Source organism: Zingiber officinale, chromosome 3B (assembly GCF_018446385.1).
Source record: "Zingiber officinale cultivar Zhangliang chromosome 3B, Zo_v1.1, whole genome shotgun sequence".
NCBI classification, from domain to species: Eukaryota; Viridiplantae; Streptophyta; class Magnoliopsida; order Zingiberales; family Zingiberaceae; genus Zingiber; species Zingiber officinale.
In genome coordinates, this window is record NC_055991.1 from 59,788,316 (window position 1) to 59,805,968 (window position 17,653).

Genomic DNA, 17,653 nt, shown 5'->3' on the forward strand with positions numbered 1-17,653 from the left:
TGTTATCTACTATATAAATTAATTGAACAATTACATTTAACAAATAAATGCAGATATTGACCAATGTGATTCTTTTATTTCAAAAATAAATGTTTACAAAAACTAGGCTTTTAGTATACACTTCAACAATACTTTCTATGATATTTTTGGACTCATCTAAGCTTTTGTTTATTAATGCCTCTCTAGCTGCGGAATCAGGGGACACCTTAATGTGATAATTGATTACGTTATAAAAAGTGTGTAGCACTAGCCAGTTCTCATGTCCGTGAAGCGGACATTGCCTGAACATATTTTTGAATCTATCCCATGCCTCAAATAATAATTATGAATTTAATTGTATGAAACATGTTATTAAATTCCTCATATGGGCAGTTTTGCTGGGAGGATAGAATTTATCAAGAAATATTTGCTCGCATTGTTCCCAATATGTGATACTATTGATAGGTAAGGAATTAAGTCACTGCTTGGCTCTATCTCTTAAAGAAAACTCAAATAACAATAATCTTATTGCTTCTTCAAGAACTCCATTTATCTTCATTGTGCTATAAATTTTATAGAAAACTTCCAAATGTTGGTTCAAATCTTCATGAGGTCCACCTCCAAATTTATTTTTTTTATCCATCATGATCATTGCAGGCTTAATCTAATAATTATTGGCTTTAATAGGTGGTCTTGTGATGCTAGACCAAAGCCCACGTGCATATGGCGCTACGTAATCTTTGAGAAGTTTGTTTGCCATTTCAAATGATTCTTGTTCTTCTTGATGTTTTTGCAGGTTCCTTCTTCTTTGGTATGTTCTATCGATTTCAGGATCGAGTGGTAACAAATTTCTTGCAAAATTAGATCTTTACATGCAAGAACAAGATTACAAATATTCCAATCACAATTTCTATATACAAAACAGAATTTTTTAGTTTTTGAATTAGAATAAAGTTGCTGAAAATCTAAAATGTAGAATTTAAATTACAAAAAGGAAAGAAAATTGTAGAATTAAAAGTAAGAAAATGCAAGATGTATTTACCAAAACTAAATTACAAAATGTATTTACAATAAAAGAAAATAAAACAAGTTTAGTCTAACTCAAATGATTGTCAACTAATGTTATAAACGTAATCCTCGACAACAACGTCAAAAACTTGTTTTGTTCCCGTAAATGCACGATTACATCATCAGTAATATAAAAGATATCAAACCCACAGGGACTGGTATAATCACTAGTGACCTCTTACGTAGAATTAGCTAAACAATGGATAGAAACCAAATATGAACTAAGTTGAAGAAGTGAAACTGAGAATAAGATAGAGAGAAACATGGTTTTGGGGAATGTTCTAGTGGTTCAATTTCATTGTGATGTTTATCAATGTAACATGGTTTACCAATTGCCTATCTTCAATTCACATGCAATTGTAGGAAGTTTCTATCTCTTCCCTGCAATGGACAAAAGGCTGCTAGATATTTTGATCAACATATTTTACCATTAAACAGGAATGATTCCTATGAAGTCCGTTAACGGGTTACCCTTGTCACTAAGACCCCTCGGTTATACAACATAAGAACACACTCATACTCAATAACCACAAAGATGAGGATGACAATTACACACACAACTATCTACTTCCTTGTGGAGAATTGCCTTTCCTTTTAATGTGATACCCTAGACCTCCGTTAACGGGCTACCCCTGTCACTAGGGTCGCTCGGTCATACGATATAGGGTATTGCCCTATGAGATCAACAAATCTATACAACCACTCAATCAAACATGAGAATTAAGTTCAAACACATGCATTCACATAAGATCAAATAGATACAAAGCATGATAATATCATCTAGATAGGAAATTGACATATCTATAAGTTATTAAATCAAATCACACAACAATTACTCCCTTAATCCTAAGACAAAGAATCTACTCTATAGCAAGAAGAAAAGAGATCCAAAGACATATGAATTACATGCATTCAAACCTAACAATAGAGAAGAGGGAAGAGATGTTTATCCAATGTTGTAGAGTGATCTTCGGATCCAATCCCAAGCATCCGGAGTCGATGAGGTGATGGATATGACTTTGGATCATAGAACGAAGATCGGAGAAGATGGAGATTGGCACCAAGATGACACTCCCAAAGGGAGAACCTTCCTCCCCTTGGAAAGGGGAAGAAAATCCCTTATAGAGTGCAGGGCATGGGCCTGGCACGGCCCATGCCACGGCCGCGTGGCATCTACATGGCTGGTGTCCTCTTTGCCTCGGCTAAGGTCACACGACCATGTGGAGTCACACTACCGTGTCTTGCTTGTTCTCTAGATGAGTGACACGACTATGTGGGATCACACGTTAGTGTTCTGCTCCTCTTCTAGTTAAGCCACACAACCGTGTGGATTCACACGGCCAGTTTCTGCATCGGCTCTGGAAAGCTACACCCCCGTGTAGGATCACACGACCAAACTTTATTTCTCCTCTGCTCGGGCCACATGGTTGTGTGGCTTTACACGGTTGTGGCCATCCTCCCTTCTACATCTTTGACACAGCCATGTGAGATCACACGACCAGTGTCATTTGCCTTTGTATGCTCTCTAGATCGTCAACGAATGCCATTTTCACTCCAAAATTGCTCTTGTCAACAAAAAAATACACAAAGAGTAGATCTTTGAAAAAGAAAAGTAATTATGCTAAAAGTAAGACAAGAGGTGTAAAAATTCACAGATCAAACATGAGTAAAATATGTGAATGTGCGTCAAAATATACATAAGAGTTTATATAATCTTTGCACATCATGCACATAAAAATAAAGGTATAATTGACAAGATACCTCCAATAATACTCACCCGACATGTATGAACACACAACACACATGGATCCAGAAACATAATCCATCAGTCACATATACCTATATACATGAAGAGACCCAACATGCGCCTACCAACAGCATCTACAATATGTAGCAATACCTATACATGTGTACACACTAATATATGTATAATCAACATAATAACTCCTATAGTACACACCAAACTCGTGTGTATACTATTGCATATAAACAATCTTAACGTAAATTCCTATCGTATACACCATACACATGTGCACCCTACAGAATAGGAATATCAAATAAAGATTGTATAGATAATAAGAATGACATCTCAAAGATCAAACATATAAGTATCAAACTCAGGAAAAATACAAGTGGAGTTAAGATAAAGTAACCTAATCCATCAGATTACTCTCGGAGGTTTGATTCTAGGTTTAATTGGAATAATTTTGGAGTTCGATCACTGGATTAGATCAACCCTATGAGCCCTCTAGAGCCAAGGCTTCTCACATGCAAAACCCTGTTTTTAGATATCTACATCGAGTCATGAGCAAAACTATTTTTGGTAGAGGGGAAAGTGATGGAGTCATTAAGAAAGTAGAACTTTATTCTCTATGGGCTATGTTACATAAGGTTGATTTTGACTCCGGTTTTCATTTTTTGCAAACCTTAGTGAGAACTGCGAGGGCATCTTTGGGATCAATAGTTCTTGGTAGTTTGATTACTCAAATAGCCATTAACTTGGAGCTTGATTTAGATGGGTTGGAAGTTATTCATGGCAATGATATGATCGACATGGATGCATGTCTTGCTATGAAAATGATTGTTCGGGATGAGAATGGTTTTGCATTTTATAGAAGGAATGGTTTTCCTTTACCTCTTCATTATCCTGATTGAACTTCAGTTCGCAACCCAACTAATTGGGTAATCACTGATTTAGACCCCGAGAATGTTGTAACAACCCAAATTTCCTCATTTCGAGTCCTAATAGTAGTTAAAAATATTTAGAAATGATTTAGAAAAATTCTAGAGATTTTTAGAGTATTTTTATGTAATTTTTGGAGTTCGTTTGGTATTTTTACCAAAAGAAACAAGTTACAAAAAATAAAGAAAATTAGCCGAGATTCAAACCTGCAACCTCCGGCCGAACCAAGCCTTAAGCAAATTTGGCTGACCAAGTGGTCAAGCAGGCGGTTCTGTTTAGAAAAGGTAGCAAAATTTATTTAAGATAGTTAACAGAATATTGGATTATAAAAGGGATAAGTTGATGTTGGATTTGTCTGTTTAGAAAATGTAGCGAATTTATTTAAGATAGTTAACAGAATATTGGATTATAAAAGGGATAAGTTGATGTTAGATTTGTCTGTTTAGAAAAGGTAGCGAATTTATTTAAGATAGTTAATAGAAATATTAAGTTATAAAAAGTTAGAACTTAGGGATTATTTTCCAAAACCTAAACCTCTCCTCTCCTTTTCTCTCCCGATGGCACAACGTCTCCTGTTTGGGTGAAGGAAAAAAGGGGGGGATCTAGGGTTCCTCTCCGGCGGCCGGCCAAGGGAGATTTCATGGAGATCTTCACATGGTTGTGATCCTCTCGTCAAGGGGAAACCGTGAGCACGAAGGAGGGGTCGAAGCTTGCAATTCCCGCAAACCCTAGAAGTTTTCTTTCCGGTTGTAAGTCCAAGAACGCAAAGGTAAGTGCTTCCTCACCTACAGTAGAGTAGTTTCAGATTCATGTATTCTTGATTTCCGACGCATGCCGCAAAGATTAATGATTTTGAAGATTTCCTGCCGTGAGTTTCATAAAGAAGATGAGAAGAGGTTTTAATTAATTTGAATATGTGGTTTAGTTTATTCCTTATTGTTTGATTGGTGCTGCTGCCATGAAACTAAATTTAGTTCATTTAGATTTAGAAAGGAGTAAATTGTTTTGTTATGTAGTGAGCATGAGACAGATATCATATTGATTAATTTATGGGAAGAGAATGCATAAATTTAAGGGAATATTAGATTCAGAAAAGATGATGATCAAATGTTGATGACGTAAATTAAGGATGGAAACTTTACTTTCAGATTTTTGATGGTTTAGCATTGGAAGATCCAATTAGATCTCTAGTAGCTTAATTAGATTTGCAGATTTTAATTAAGTTTATAGTGCAGATTTTTGGTGGAACTTGTAGTGTAGATTGTTGATGGAATTTATAGTGCAGATTTTAATTAAGCCTATAATGCAGATTTTTAATTAAGCTTATAGTGCAGATTTTTATTTAAGCTTATAGTGCAGATTTTAATTAAGCCTATAGTGCAGATTTTAATTAAGCTTATAGTGCAGATTTTTATTTAAGCTTATAATGCAGATTTTAATTAAGCTTATAGTGCAGATTTTAATTAAGCTTATAGTACAGATTTTATTTAAGCTTATAGTGCAGATTTTAATTAAACTTATAGTGCAAATTTATTAGAGCTTAAAATGCAGATTCCTTTAGAGCAGATTTCCTTAGAGCTTGTAGTGCTGATTTCTTAAGAGCTTATGGTGCAAATTTTGTTAAAGTTTATAGTGCAGATTTTGAATTGTCTAGCATTGCAGTCTTTGATAGTTTAGCATTTCAATTTTGATTTTTTTAGCATTTCAGAATTTTATTAGCATTGTATGCAGATTTTTGCTTAAGCATTTCGATGTTAGGAGTTGTTTAAACATTTCAGTTTTTAAAGAAGCCTTCTTTTATTTGAAGTATTAACAAGTGTAAGAAAGATAAAGAAATGAAAGAGAAAAACCAAGGCCTTAAGTAGATTCCAAAGTCAAGACTTTTGGGATTTTGGCACACAAGGTGCTTAAAGAAAATGTCGAGGCATTATATATTAGAAGCAATAAAAGATAACAAGTATTTTACTTTATTTAAGAGGCTAGTACCCGACTTCCGAGGTTGTCGTTAAACAAATCCAGTTGTCCAATTCCGAGGTCTTGGCCCTGGTAGACCGAGGTCTGCTCTTTTAGGATTGGTGGCTCGCTACCCCAACCTATTAGGGAACGCGCATAAGATGGTACTACGCCTGGGCCCAAGAAGAAAGTTGATTATTATTTTGAAGTATTAAAGTATAAGTTTTAAACAAGTGAAATAAAAGAATAAGTTTTTAAGCAAGTGAAATAAGATTCAGAAAGTGTTTAAAACTCAGCAAGTTTTAGTTTTCCTTATGCTAGCATGTTATTCTGATTAGCTTTACATGTTTAGCATTCCAGTATGCATTATTCTTTTGCTATTAGATAAGCATGTGTAGTATTTTCTTTAGAGCTTTTAGTTCATGGATTTCAGTATATTTACATGCATATTCGAGTTTTTGTGAGTTAGATAGCGCTTACTAAGCAATTTTGCTTATAGTTGCATTTCCTCTTACTGCAGATAAAGGAAGGCGACAAGGAGGTGCGGATGGATGTGTGATGTCTGGACTATAGAAGCCTTGGGATTTAGCATAAGAATTTATTAAGATTGTCATGTGTTTAGAATTCCGCTGAGTTAAGTAAAGTTAGTAGTCCAGTAGCGCTCCGCCCTCACAGTCTAGTAGTGAGGAGGGTGGGGTGTTACAAATGTTCTCCCCATATCCGGAGATACAGAGCCACACATTAAGCCCTCGACATCTGGATACCCGCAGCCCTCCGGTTATCCGGATGCTGCTAGGCATTCTTTTGCCTATAGTATAGGTCCCTCCAGATTTGACTTCTCAGATTTTCGTGCATCTCTAGATTCACTTCATGAGAAGTAAAATGCCCAACGAGAAATGTTGGAAGGTCACTTCTCTTTATCGAATGATCAGTTTAGAGAAGTACAAAATCACTTTCAGTTCACGAGGAATTTTCAAGGTCAAGTGGATGAATTTGTCCAGGATTATGATACGGATCAAGCTAGAATGAGAGATTTTATACACAGCATGAGTATCACTAGCCAACAAGTTGAGCTTTGTTTGAGTATCATATAATCCTGAGTGAAACTCCGGGTTTTCCTAGTTTTCCCATTGGCCAACCATGTTGTAGGCCTCCTTTCCCTCGTTCACCTCACCTCCTCCACCATATTGATTTCATCGGGACGATGAAAAGTTTAAGTCTGGGGGTGTGTTAACCTGATTTTTCTTTATGCATTAGTTTTCAGTTTTTGCTTGTTTTTTGCATGTTTAGTTCTTGTTTTTTCATTTGCTCTTGCTTTGATTGCTTGTTATTGATAGTCACTTGGCTATCTTTTGAAAATCTTGTGGCATATATCTTGAGAACATCAAAACTTCACTTATATGCTTTTTTGTCTTCAAGTTAAAATGTTAGCACGTTCATTATCTAGATTCATGATGTTTTAAGTGATGCTAGTAGTATGCTTAATCAACCTCTTTTCTCTATCTTGGGTAGCATGAAAGAAGCTAAGTATCATATAGAGATGAGTTTTAGTTTTAGCTTGACCTTAAAAATCTTATCTTCACTTCACTTATACTTGATTCTTAATGGTTGATATCATTGAAATAGTCATGATTCATCTTGTTTATTTAGTACTTGGTTTCCATGGTGATTTCTCAAACTTCATTTTAGTTACTGGATGAGGCTCAAATCATGTAAGCTCATTTGAAAAAATCAAAATATCCCAACATTTGTGCTAAAAGTACATTTGTGAATAAGATTTTCACAATACAAATACTTATGAAAAAAACAGAAAAAAGCGAATAAGGGATATAAAAAAATAGTTGTCATGAGTGAAATCTAGCAAGTCACCCCTTTGAGACCGAGTTAGGTTACTGGGGAAATGACTTCTTAGCTTCTCTTGAGATTGAGCACACCTTTGAGACCTTGGGTTGATTGAGAAATATAAACCAAGTGTTTGGAAAGTAAGTGTCTATCACTAGTTACTTGTCTATCACCGGAAACATTAGAAATTCAAATTTGATGACGACTTGACTAGGACATAGATTGAAACTTGAAAAGTTTTGAATTACCTTGCACTGTGCACAAGAGACTTATGCTTGAGCCATACTTAACTTGTTTCCATGATCATGCTTATTAATGAAACATTTTGATAGAGTTAGGAAAGTGCATTAGGGATATGAAAGCATTGTAAAACATATGAATTTAGATTGCAGCATTTTTCTTGAGGACAAGCAAAGGTTCAAGTCTGGGAGTGTGATGTGCGTAGATTATATACCTTTATTTAGCATGTTTTGACGCACATTCACATACTTTGCACATGCTTTGTCTACGTATTTTCGTACTTCCAGCTTTCCTTTTAATATATTTACTCTTTTTGTTCGAATATCTGCTTTTGTGCATTTTCTGTACACAAGGGTCGAATTTGGTGAAGGATTAATGTTCGAGGCCAAATCTACAAGCGAAGCTAGAGAGGAAGGAACATTCCTTAACCTCACATGACCCTACCATGGGGGTTGCCCAGACATGTGGAGATTTTTGGTCGTGTGGCTACAGCAGAGGTGGAAGTTGCCCAGGCCGTGTGGAGATTTCTGGTCGTGTGGCTGCAGTAGAGGTGGAAGTTGTCAAGGCCGTGTGAACCTCACACGGTCGTGCTAAGATTTGAAGCCAGAAAGACCATGGTCATGTACACTACACGGCTATGCAAGCCATCCAGAGCTGAAGCCTTATATGGTCGTGTAGATCTACACGGCTGTACGAGGTTTCCAGAGGCAAAGGCATTGCAGGTTGTGTAGATCTACACGGCCGTGCAAAGGAAGCAAAAGCAATGTGTGCCACGGCCGTGTATCACACACGGCCGTGTAAGCTAGGCAGAGAAGGGAGTGGCCTTGGCCGTGTAAGCCTCACACGGTCGTGCCTCAGGGTTGTGTGGCACCCAAATCCTACCTCTATATAAGGCCTCCTTCATGAATTGAAAGGGGATCTTCTCCATTTTGGGGGGAATCAAGATTTGGATCGTTCCTCCACCTTCTCGGAGGGATTTTTTGACGATTCAAGGGCGGATCTTTAATGTATCGACTCCATAATTGAGGATTGGATCTGAAAACTATTCTTCATCATAGATAAGTTTTCTTTTTCTCTTTTCTTGAATTTTGGGATCAAGAATGCTTGTAATATTTCTTTCTTCGGATTTCCCTCCTCATTCCATGGATTAGATCTCTTGTTCTAGAATGGAGGGAGTATTTGTAATGAAGATTTGATGTAAAACTCATGTGGATTTGCCAATTTCCTATTTCTATGATTTTGCCCTATTTTATATCTTTTTGATCTTGCATGGATTGTTGTGTTTGGACCTAATTACCATGCTTGATTGAATGTTTGGATATCTTGTGGATCTTGTAGAGATTGTGTCTCATTCGATTTTCCGAAGGACATTCATGACAGGAACATGCCCGTGTAAGTGTTGGAGTGTATACTGAAAGCCTAAGCTTTTGTAAACATTTGTTTTGAATAAAGAATCACATTTGGTCAAATTATCTACATTTGTTTGTAGTTGTTCAATTAATTTATATTGTAGATAACATAGTATGTGGTGCTACATACAGAAGATGATGTTATCAGTACCTTATAAATTATAAACAGTAGCTCACGACCAAAATGGAAAGGAACAAACCATTGGAAGGTCGTAGTGTAATTAGGAATTACTTTATCTTGACTATATAATTACACTAGTACACTTAGAGTGTATTGAGTAGGACCATTTGAAGTTGTTTCTTTTATACTGACTTTATAAAGGAACAAATAACTCAGTTATTATGGAAGTGTGTGCTTTTAATCCTAATATAATAACAAGCACATATATTTGATATTTATTTCTTTAATTTATCAATGGATGAGATTTAGTTCGATAAATCAATAAGCTCGATAAGTTGGGAAATGATATCACTTATAGTGTGTGTTGATTATAGAAGGAAACTGTGTCCTAGTAATCTAGGTTGATAATGTCCTCAAGATGAGCTCATAAAGATTGTCATGTTAAACCCTGCAGGTGGACTTAGTCCGACATGACGATAAGGTTGAGTGGTGCTATTCTTGGATGAAGATATTAATTAAACGAGTTGTCAGTAACTCACTTAATTAGTGGACATTCGATATCTTAAACACAGGGAGACTAACACACTCATAATAAGAAGGAGCCCAAAAATGTAATTTGGGATTGGTGCGGTAGTTTAATAATAGTTCTCTAGTGGAATGAATTATTATTGATAAAATTAAGTTGTGTGTTCGGGGCGAACACGGGATGCTTAATTTTATCGGGAGACCAAAACCAATTGCTCCTCTCGGTCCCTATCGTAGCCTCTTATTTATAGAGTACTATACCCACCTATACCCACCTTCTATACCCACCTAAAGGGGGTCGGCCAAGCTAGCTTGGAATCAAGCTAGGGCTGGCCTAAGCATGGTTTAGGGTGGTCGGCCCTAGCTTGAACCCAAGCTAGAGGGGCCGGCCATAATTAAATTAAAAAGGATTTTAATTTTAATTTTTATTATGTGGAAGATATAATTTATTAAAGAGAATTAAAATTAAAATATCTCTCTTGAAAAGGATCTACAAAAGATTAAAGAAAGAGATTAAATCTCTTTCCTTATTTGTAGATTGGAGAAATATTTTATTTTCTCTTTAAAAATTATTCACATGTTGAAAAATTAAAATTATAGAAATTTCTTTTTATTAACTATGAAGGGATTATTGAAGAGAAATTTTATTTTAAAATTTCCGGAAACAAATTAGGAAGTTTTAATTTGTTGATTGAAACTTGTCTAATTTGCTTCTCTTTGATGTGGCCGGCCAAGACATGTTGTTTTAAGAAATTTTGTTTAATTTTTATTAATTAATTCATGTCAAGGAAAATTAAGGAAATTTTATTGTAATTAAATTTCCTAAATTACCAAGGCCAAGGAATATAAAAGAAGGGGAGGGGGTGCCTTCATGAGGTACAACTTCTATTATTTCTCTTCCTCTTTTCCTTGGTGTTGTGGCCGGCCAACCTCTTTTCTTCTCTTCCTCTTTGTGGTGGCCGAATCATCCCTATTTCTTGGAGATCTTGTGGAGGCCAGATACTACTTGGAGAAGAAGAAGAAGAAGGAGAGAAAGCTTGCATCCCTTGGAGCTTGGTTGGTGATTTGTTCTTCATCCTTGGTAAAGCTTCCTTGTTGTGGCCGAACCTAGCTAGGAGAAGAAGAAGGTGGTTGGTGGTTTCTCATCTCGGAAGATCGTTGCCCACACAACGTCCGAGGTTAGAAGAGGAATACGGTAGAAGATCAAGGAGTCTTTCTAGAATGTATAACTAGTAATTTTTCCTTTCCGCATCATACTAGTTATTTATGGAAATAATACCAAATACAAGAGGCTTACGATTCTAGTATTTCGAATATGTTTTTCGATGTTGTGTTCTTTTGTTTTTTTCTTTTCCTTGTGATTTGATTGTTCTTTTCGGTTAACCTAAAGTTATTTTAGGAAATTAAATATTAGCTTTCCATAAAAGGTTTTGTCTAGTCGGTGGTGGTTGCTCCCATATCCAAGAAGGTCGTGTGCCTCGCCACGTCAGTACTGGGAACCAATTATGGAAATTAATATTTAATGGAATTAATAACTTATGGTGACTTGGGTCGAACGTGTTAAGTTCCGCAGAAGATCCAAGTCAAAACCTAAAAGAACAAGTAGATTAAGTTTTGGATCAAATGTGTTAAGTTCCGCAGGCGATCTAAAATTTAATTTAAAAGAACACATGGTAGCTAGGGAAAGGTTCAGACCTTTGTACAAAATTTTTGTACAGTGGAACCTCTAGGTTTTCTGAGTAGAAACCAACAGTAAGGACATTCGAGGGATGATCTTGAGGGTGAAATAGGGTTATTCGAGAGGGTAGGATAGATTGTATGCGCTCATATATTATATCTTGATGCAGTTGAGGAGTGATGAATTCTATGTTGATTATCTGAGGGGCGCACGTGACAGGCAAGCCCATGTAAGGACAACATAGAATCATTCCTAATTGATCGCATTTAGGTGTAGATTTTAATCCTTGGTCGGTTGCCTATTGCAAGAGGGAACCGACAACCTTCTACAAATGATGGACAATTGAGGAATAAGATTTGGTAGATCATTTACATTGAAGATCATTACAAAGAAACCAAAACTCCTAGAACATACCTTTATCATAGCCCTTACTCTTGTTTCTATTTCCTTTATTTCTATATTTTCCTTTGCATAGTTGCATTTAGCTTTTGTCAACACATTGATTAGTTGTCTAGCTATCTCGTGTTGAAACATCTTTAGTGGTTATTCCAGTCCCTGTGGATACGATATCTTTTATTATTACTTACGACATTTCCGTACACTTGCGGAGAGTCAACATGGCCAAATCCAACGCTGTCCTCTAATATACCGTCATTGGATCACTTGTTAGGATGTATACTAAAAGCCTATCTTTTTGTATGAACATTTATATTTTAAAATAAGAATCACTCTGGTCAAATGTTGCATATTAATGCAGTTATCTATTTAATTTATATTGTAGATAGTTATTATGGATGTGTGTACTCTTAATCCCAATATAATGACAAACACATATACTTAGTATTTATTTCTTTAATTTATCAAAGGGTGAGATTTATTCATTTAAATCAATAGGCTCGATAAGTTGAGAAATAATATTATTTATATGGTGTATTGTTGATTATAAAAGGAAACTGTGTCATAGTAATCTAGCTTGATGATGTCCCCTTGAAGAGCTCATAAGGATTATCATGTAAACACTATAGGTGGACTTAGTCCGACATGATAATAAGATTGAGTGGTACTACTCTTAGAGTTAGATGTTAATTAAGTGAGTTGTCAGTAACTCATTTAATTAACGGGCATACGATATCTTAAACACAGGGAGACTAACGCACTCATGATAAGTAGGAGCCCATATTGTAATATGGGATTGGTGTGGTAGTTCAATAATAACTCTTTAGTGGTATGAGTTATTATTGATGAATTTGAGTTGGGTGTTTTGGTCGAACACAAGAAGCTCAAGTCCATCAGGAGGCCAAAACTAATTCCTCCTCTCAGTCCCTGTTGTAGCCTCTATAAAGCCTCGCATTCACCCGTTTTGATTTTGCTTCCTACCCAAGAAAGGGGCCGACCACATCCTTGCTTGGTGCCCAAGTAAGGGGTCGACGAAGCCTTGCTTGGTGCCCAAGCAAGGGGTCAGCCAAACCAAAAGAAAAGAAAAGAAAAGGAAAAAAAAAAGGAGATTTTTTTTCAACAGAATTAGAGATTTTTCTAAAAATATTACGTTGATTCTTTCTTTGAAATTTTCTAAAAAGAATTATATTAATTCTTTCCTAAGAAATTTTTCTAAAAAGAATTATGTTAATTCTTTCCTAGAGATTTTTCTAAAAAGAATTATGTTGATTCTGTTTTAGAAATTTTCTAAAAAGAATTATACTAATTCTTTCTTAAGAAATTTTTCTAAAAAGAATTATGTTAATTCTTTTCTAGAGATTTTTTCTAAACAAAAACTATTATTTTTTCACCTTTTTTATCTGGGGCAAAGGGTTATAAAAGAGGCTAGCGATTTCATATTTTCATTTTTGTGCTTCGATTTTGTGTTTCGATCTTGTGCTTTGATTGAGATCTCTGTAGTTAAACCTAAGGTTACTGTGAGAAGTTTAAATATTCAATTTCTTTGAAAGGCATTGTCTAGGAAGTGGTGGATGATCCCATAACCAAGAAGGCCTAGTGCCTCACTAACGACCTGGAAGGCAATCCTTGAAATAAATATTTAATCAACTTCTATAATATGGTTTAACTTCTGAAGAACACAAGGGTTGAACTTGGAGTAAAAATGTTAAGTTTCGTTTACAATCCAAGTTTAACTTTGAAGAACGAACTAGGAGTAAAAATGTTAAGTTCCATTTCCAATCCAAGTTTAACTTCTGAAGAGCACATGGGTTGCTAGGAAAAGTTTTGTGCTTATACAAATTTTTGTACAGGGGAAACAGAACGATATTCCGAATAGCACCCTACAAGTGGTATCAAAGGCAGGTTTTCTACCTCTGTGTGTTTGGTTTTCGGTTAACTTATGCACTGCTCATACATAAGTTTAGGCTGGATAATAGTAGGATGTGCTGGATATATTAACTCTGTGGTTGCAGGTATCCTAGATCCAACTATTATAGCTTTTGTGTGCTTGTGTGTGATTTGAACCCTCAGGCATGTCGAGGTTGTTGTGTGTGCATGATTGTAATAATTAAATATGGTTGGTTGTCGTATTATTATTAATGTTGTTTTACATTTTGTTCGATCTTGATTACATGTACATTCTCTTGTGGAATATAGGAACGATAAATGTAAAAATTTATTTTTGTCGTGGATCGTATCCTTGCAAGGCATGGTGTTATTTGAGGACCAGAGGTGCAGCAGAAAAGGAAGCAAGATAGACGCGATGACATGACTCGTTGGCGGCGGCTAGGGTCAGCGGCATACGGAGGACAGCTATGGATGAGGCCATAATAGTTGGAAAATTATTTTTTCATATTTATTGCCTTTATGTGCTATGATGTGTATGCCTTTGTGTGCATGTGTGTTATGTGTGCATGTTAAAATTCCTCACTTAAATAACTAAGTGAGAGAGGGTTTATTTAAATAAATTCCACAGTCTCCATTACTGGTTTGTAAGTGATGCATTCAAACTTGCGCGTTGGCTTTAAGTGCCTTCCTCCACATCGGATGAGTTTGTTTGCAGATCACTAGATCAAACTTCCTCTATGGATGATTATAGGAAATTATTTAGTTTTGTGTGATCTTCTCCATCTGAAGCGGCACAATCCTAATGAATGGGCAAAGTATCAAGTAATGGTATACACTTAGGCGCATTTAATAGTATCCTCCCCATCGGAGTCACTGCTATTATTTTGTGTGACCGAAGACAAAGCAACTATTAATTTTATTTGTCATAAAGTTAGGTTGATAAGATAATAAAATTAATGGGTAAAACCTCCTCTTACAAATGTTTGAATTAGTATACGTCCACACTATCGTGGCATACTAAATTCACGGTGTTTTGAGGTATTGGTGAATTTAAATTATATTGTTTGAGGGATCAATATTATTTTAAATTCTAAAGTTTTGACCAAATATCTTATTTTGTGATTCTCAGGATTTCAAAATGGCTTTCAATCCTTTCGCTGTTATTTTAAAAGAAAACAAACTTACTGGTCCCAATTATATTGATTGGAAATAAAACTTGGACTATCCTCCCAGAAACAAGAACAATGAAGGTGTATCTTATTCATTAGTTGCCGAAATATGTTTAGTGATGTTATCAACCGGTACCTAGTGTGTAGATACGGGAGTCACTGATCATGTCTATAATTCTTTGCAGGGGTTCCAGGAAACCCGACGACTACATGAAGGAGAAATCACAGTCTACATGTGCAATGCTATGAGAGTGGCGGCTGTTGCAGTGGGAAATTTATTATCTTTCGATAGGAATAAAACTTTGATTTTGAGAAATTGTCTTTACATACCATCTTTTAGAAAAAACTTGATTTCAGTTTCTAAATTATTTATGGATGGATATTCTATTTCTTTTGATGACAATGTAGTTATCAAAAAAATAGGATGGTTATCTGTTCTGGTACGTTGGTTGACAATTTGTACACTCTAAATCCAATAACTCCCATAACGCAACAAATGGAAATTAATAACACATCTTCTAATTCTAATAAGAGAAAACAACCTTCGGAAATGAACGAAACATATCTTTAGCATCTAAGGCTTGGTCATATTAACTTGAGTAAGATTCAAAGGCTAATAGCCGATGGACCTTTGCGTTCATTGGTGGTGGAAAACTTTCCAACCTGCGAATCTTGCTTGGAAGGAAAAATGACAAAGAGATCTTTTAAGGCCAAGGGGTATAGAGCCAAAGATGTGTTGGAATTGGTTCATTCTGATTTGTGTGGACCTATGACTATCTAGGCGAGAGGCGGTTTCAAATATTTTGTCTCTTTTATAAATGACTATTCAAGATATGGGTACATTTACTTGATGCACCGCAAGTCTGAGTGTTTTGATAAGTTCAAAGAATACAAGGATGATGTGGAGAAATGTCATGGTAAAAGTATCAAGACACTATGGTCTGATCGTGGTGGCGAGTAACTCTTAGGAGAGTTTATGAATTACTTATCAGAGGTCGGGATTCAATCCCAACTGTCGGCACCTGGTTCACCCCAACAGAATGGTGTGGTGGAACAAAGGAATATGACTCTTATGGAAATTGTTAGATCAATGATGAGTTATTCAGAATTACCAAATTCATTTTGGGGATATACTATGGAAACGGTAGTGTACATTCTGAACCTGGTACCTTCTAAGTTAGTACCCTCTACACCTATAGAATTATGGAATGGGTGTAAGCCTAGTTTGAAACACATTCGAATTTGGGGTAGTCTAGCACATGTGCTAAAGGGAGATGCTGATAAGTTAGAATCACGTATAGAAGTTCGCTTGTTTTTGGGTTATCCTAAAGGAACGAAAGGTGGTTTATTTTATAGTCATAAAGATCAGAAGGTCATTATTAGCACCAATGCCCGATTTTTAGAAGAGGACTATGTAATGAACCACAAGCCCATGAGTAAAATTGTTCTTGAAGAGATAAGAGAAGACACATCTACTTTAGTACCAACGGTACAAGATGAGATACCACGAGAAACTACAACACGTGTCACAAATGATGCATAATTACAAGCAGTGTCATGTTGTAGTGGGAGGGTTATTCGACAACCTGATAGATTTATATATTTGGGAGAGTCTTCGAACTTGATCCCTAGTAAACATGAACATGATCCCTGCACATATGATGAAGCACTCCAAGATAAAGATGCAGCATCTTGGTAAAGTGCAATGAACTCTGAAATAAAATCTATGTATTCCAATTAGGTCTAGGAGCTTGTAGAACCACCAAATGGTATAAAAGACATTGGATGTAAATGGGTCTACAAAAGAAAAATAGGGACAGACGGGAAGGTGGAAACTTTCAAAGCCAGGCTTGCTGCAAAAGGGTATACTCAGAAAGAGGGAATCGATTATGAGGAAACCTTTTTGCCTGTAGTCATACTTAAGTCTATCCGGATTCTTTTATCTATTATCGCTCATATGGATTATGAGATTTGGCAAATGGATGTCAATACAACTTTCCTTAATGGAAGTTTTGAAGAAAATATTCATATGAAGCAACTAGAAGGATTCATTACGAAGGGCAAAGAGTATCTTGTATGTAAGCTCAATCGGTCTATTTATGGACTGAAGCAAGCTTCGAGATCTTGGAACATCCAGTTTAATGAAGTGATCCAATCTTATAGATTCATTCAGTATCTGGTTGAGGATTGTGTATACAAGAAAAGTGATGGAAATGTGGTGGTATTTCTTGTACTATACGTAGATGACATTTTGCTCATTGGCAACAATGTCAAAGTGTTGTTAAACGTAAGGGTATGGTTGTCCAAGCAATTTGATGTGAAGGACTTGGGAGAATGTAGACATATTCTTGGGATCAAAGTAATAAGGGATCGCAAGAAAAGAATGTTGTACTTATCCCAAGCTTCATACATCGATACTATCCTAGCTCGTTTTAGCATGCAAAACTCCAAGAAAGGTTTTCTACCTTTTCTACATGAAGTACCTTTATCTAAAGAGATGTGTCCTAAAACATCAAAGGAGAAAGAGGACATGAAGGAAGTTCCTTATGCCTCAGCTGTAGGAAGCCTAATGTATGTATTGTTATGTACGAGACCGGATATCTGTTTTGCCGTGGGTATGGTTAGTAGATATCAAAGTAATCTAGGACAAGGACATTGGACTGCCGTAAAGCATATATTAAAGTACCTGAGAAGGACTAGAGA

At 36.0% G+C, this 17,653-nt stretch overlaps 1 non-coding gene across 1 annotated transcript; it reads left to right on the forward strand.

The window, feature by feature from the left end:
• Nucleotides 1-260: 260 nt before the first annotated feature.
• LOC121968909 lies at nt 261-367 on the forward strand. Its single transcript, XR_006108426.1, has one exon. It is a non-coding gene; the product is annotated as a small nucleolar RNA R71 (small nucleolar RNA).
• Nucleotides 368-17,653: the final 17,286 nt, after the last annotated feature.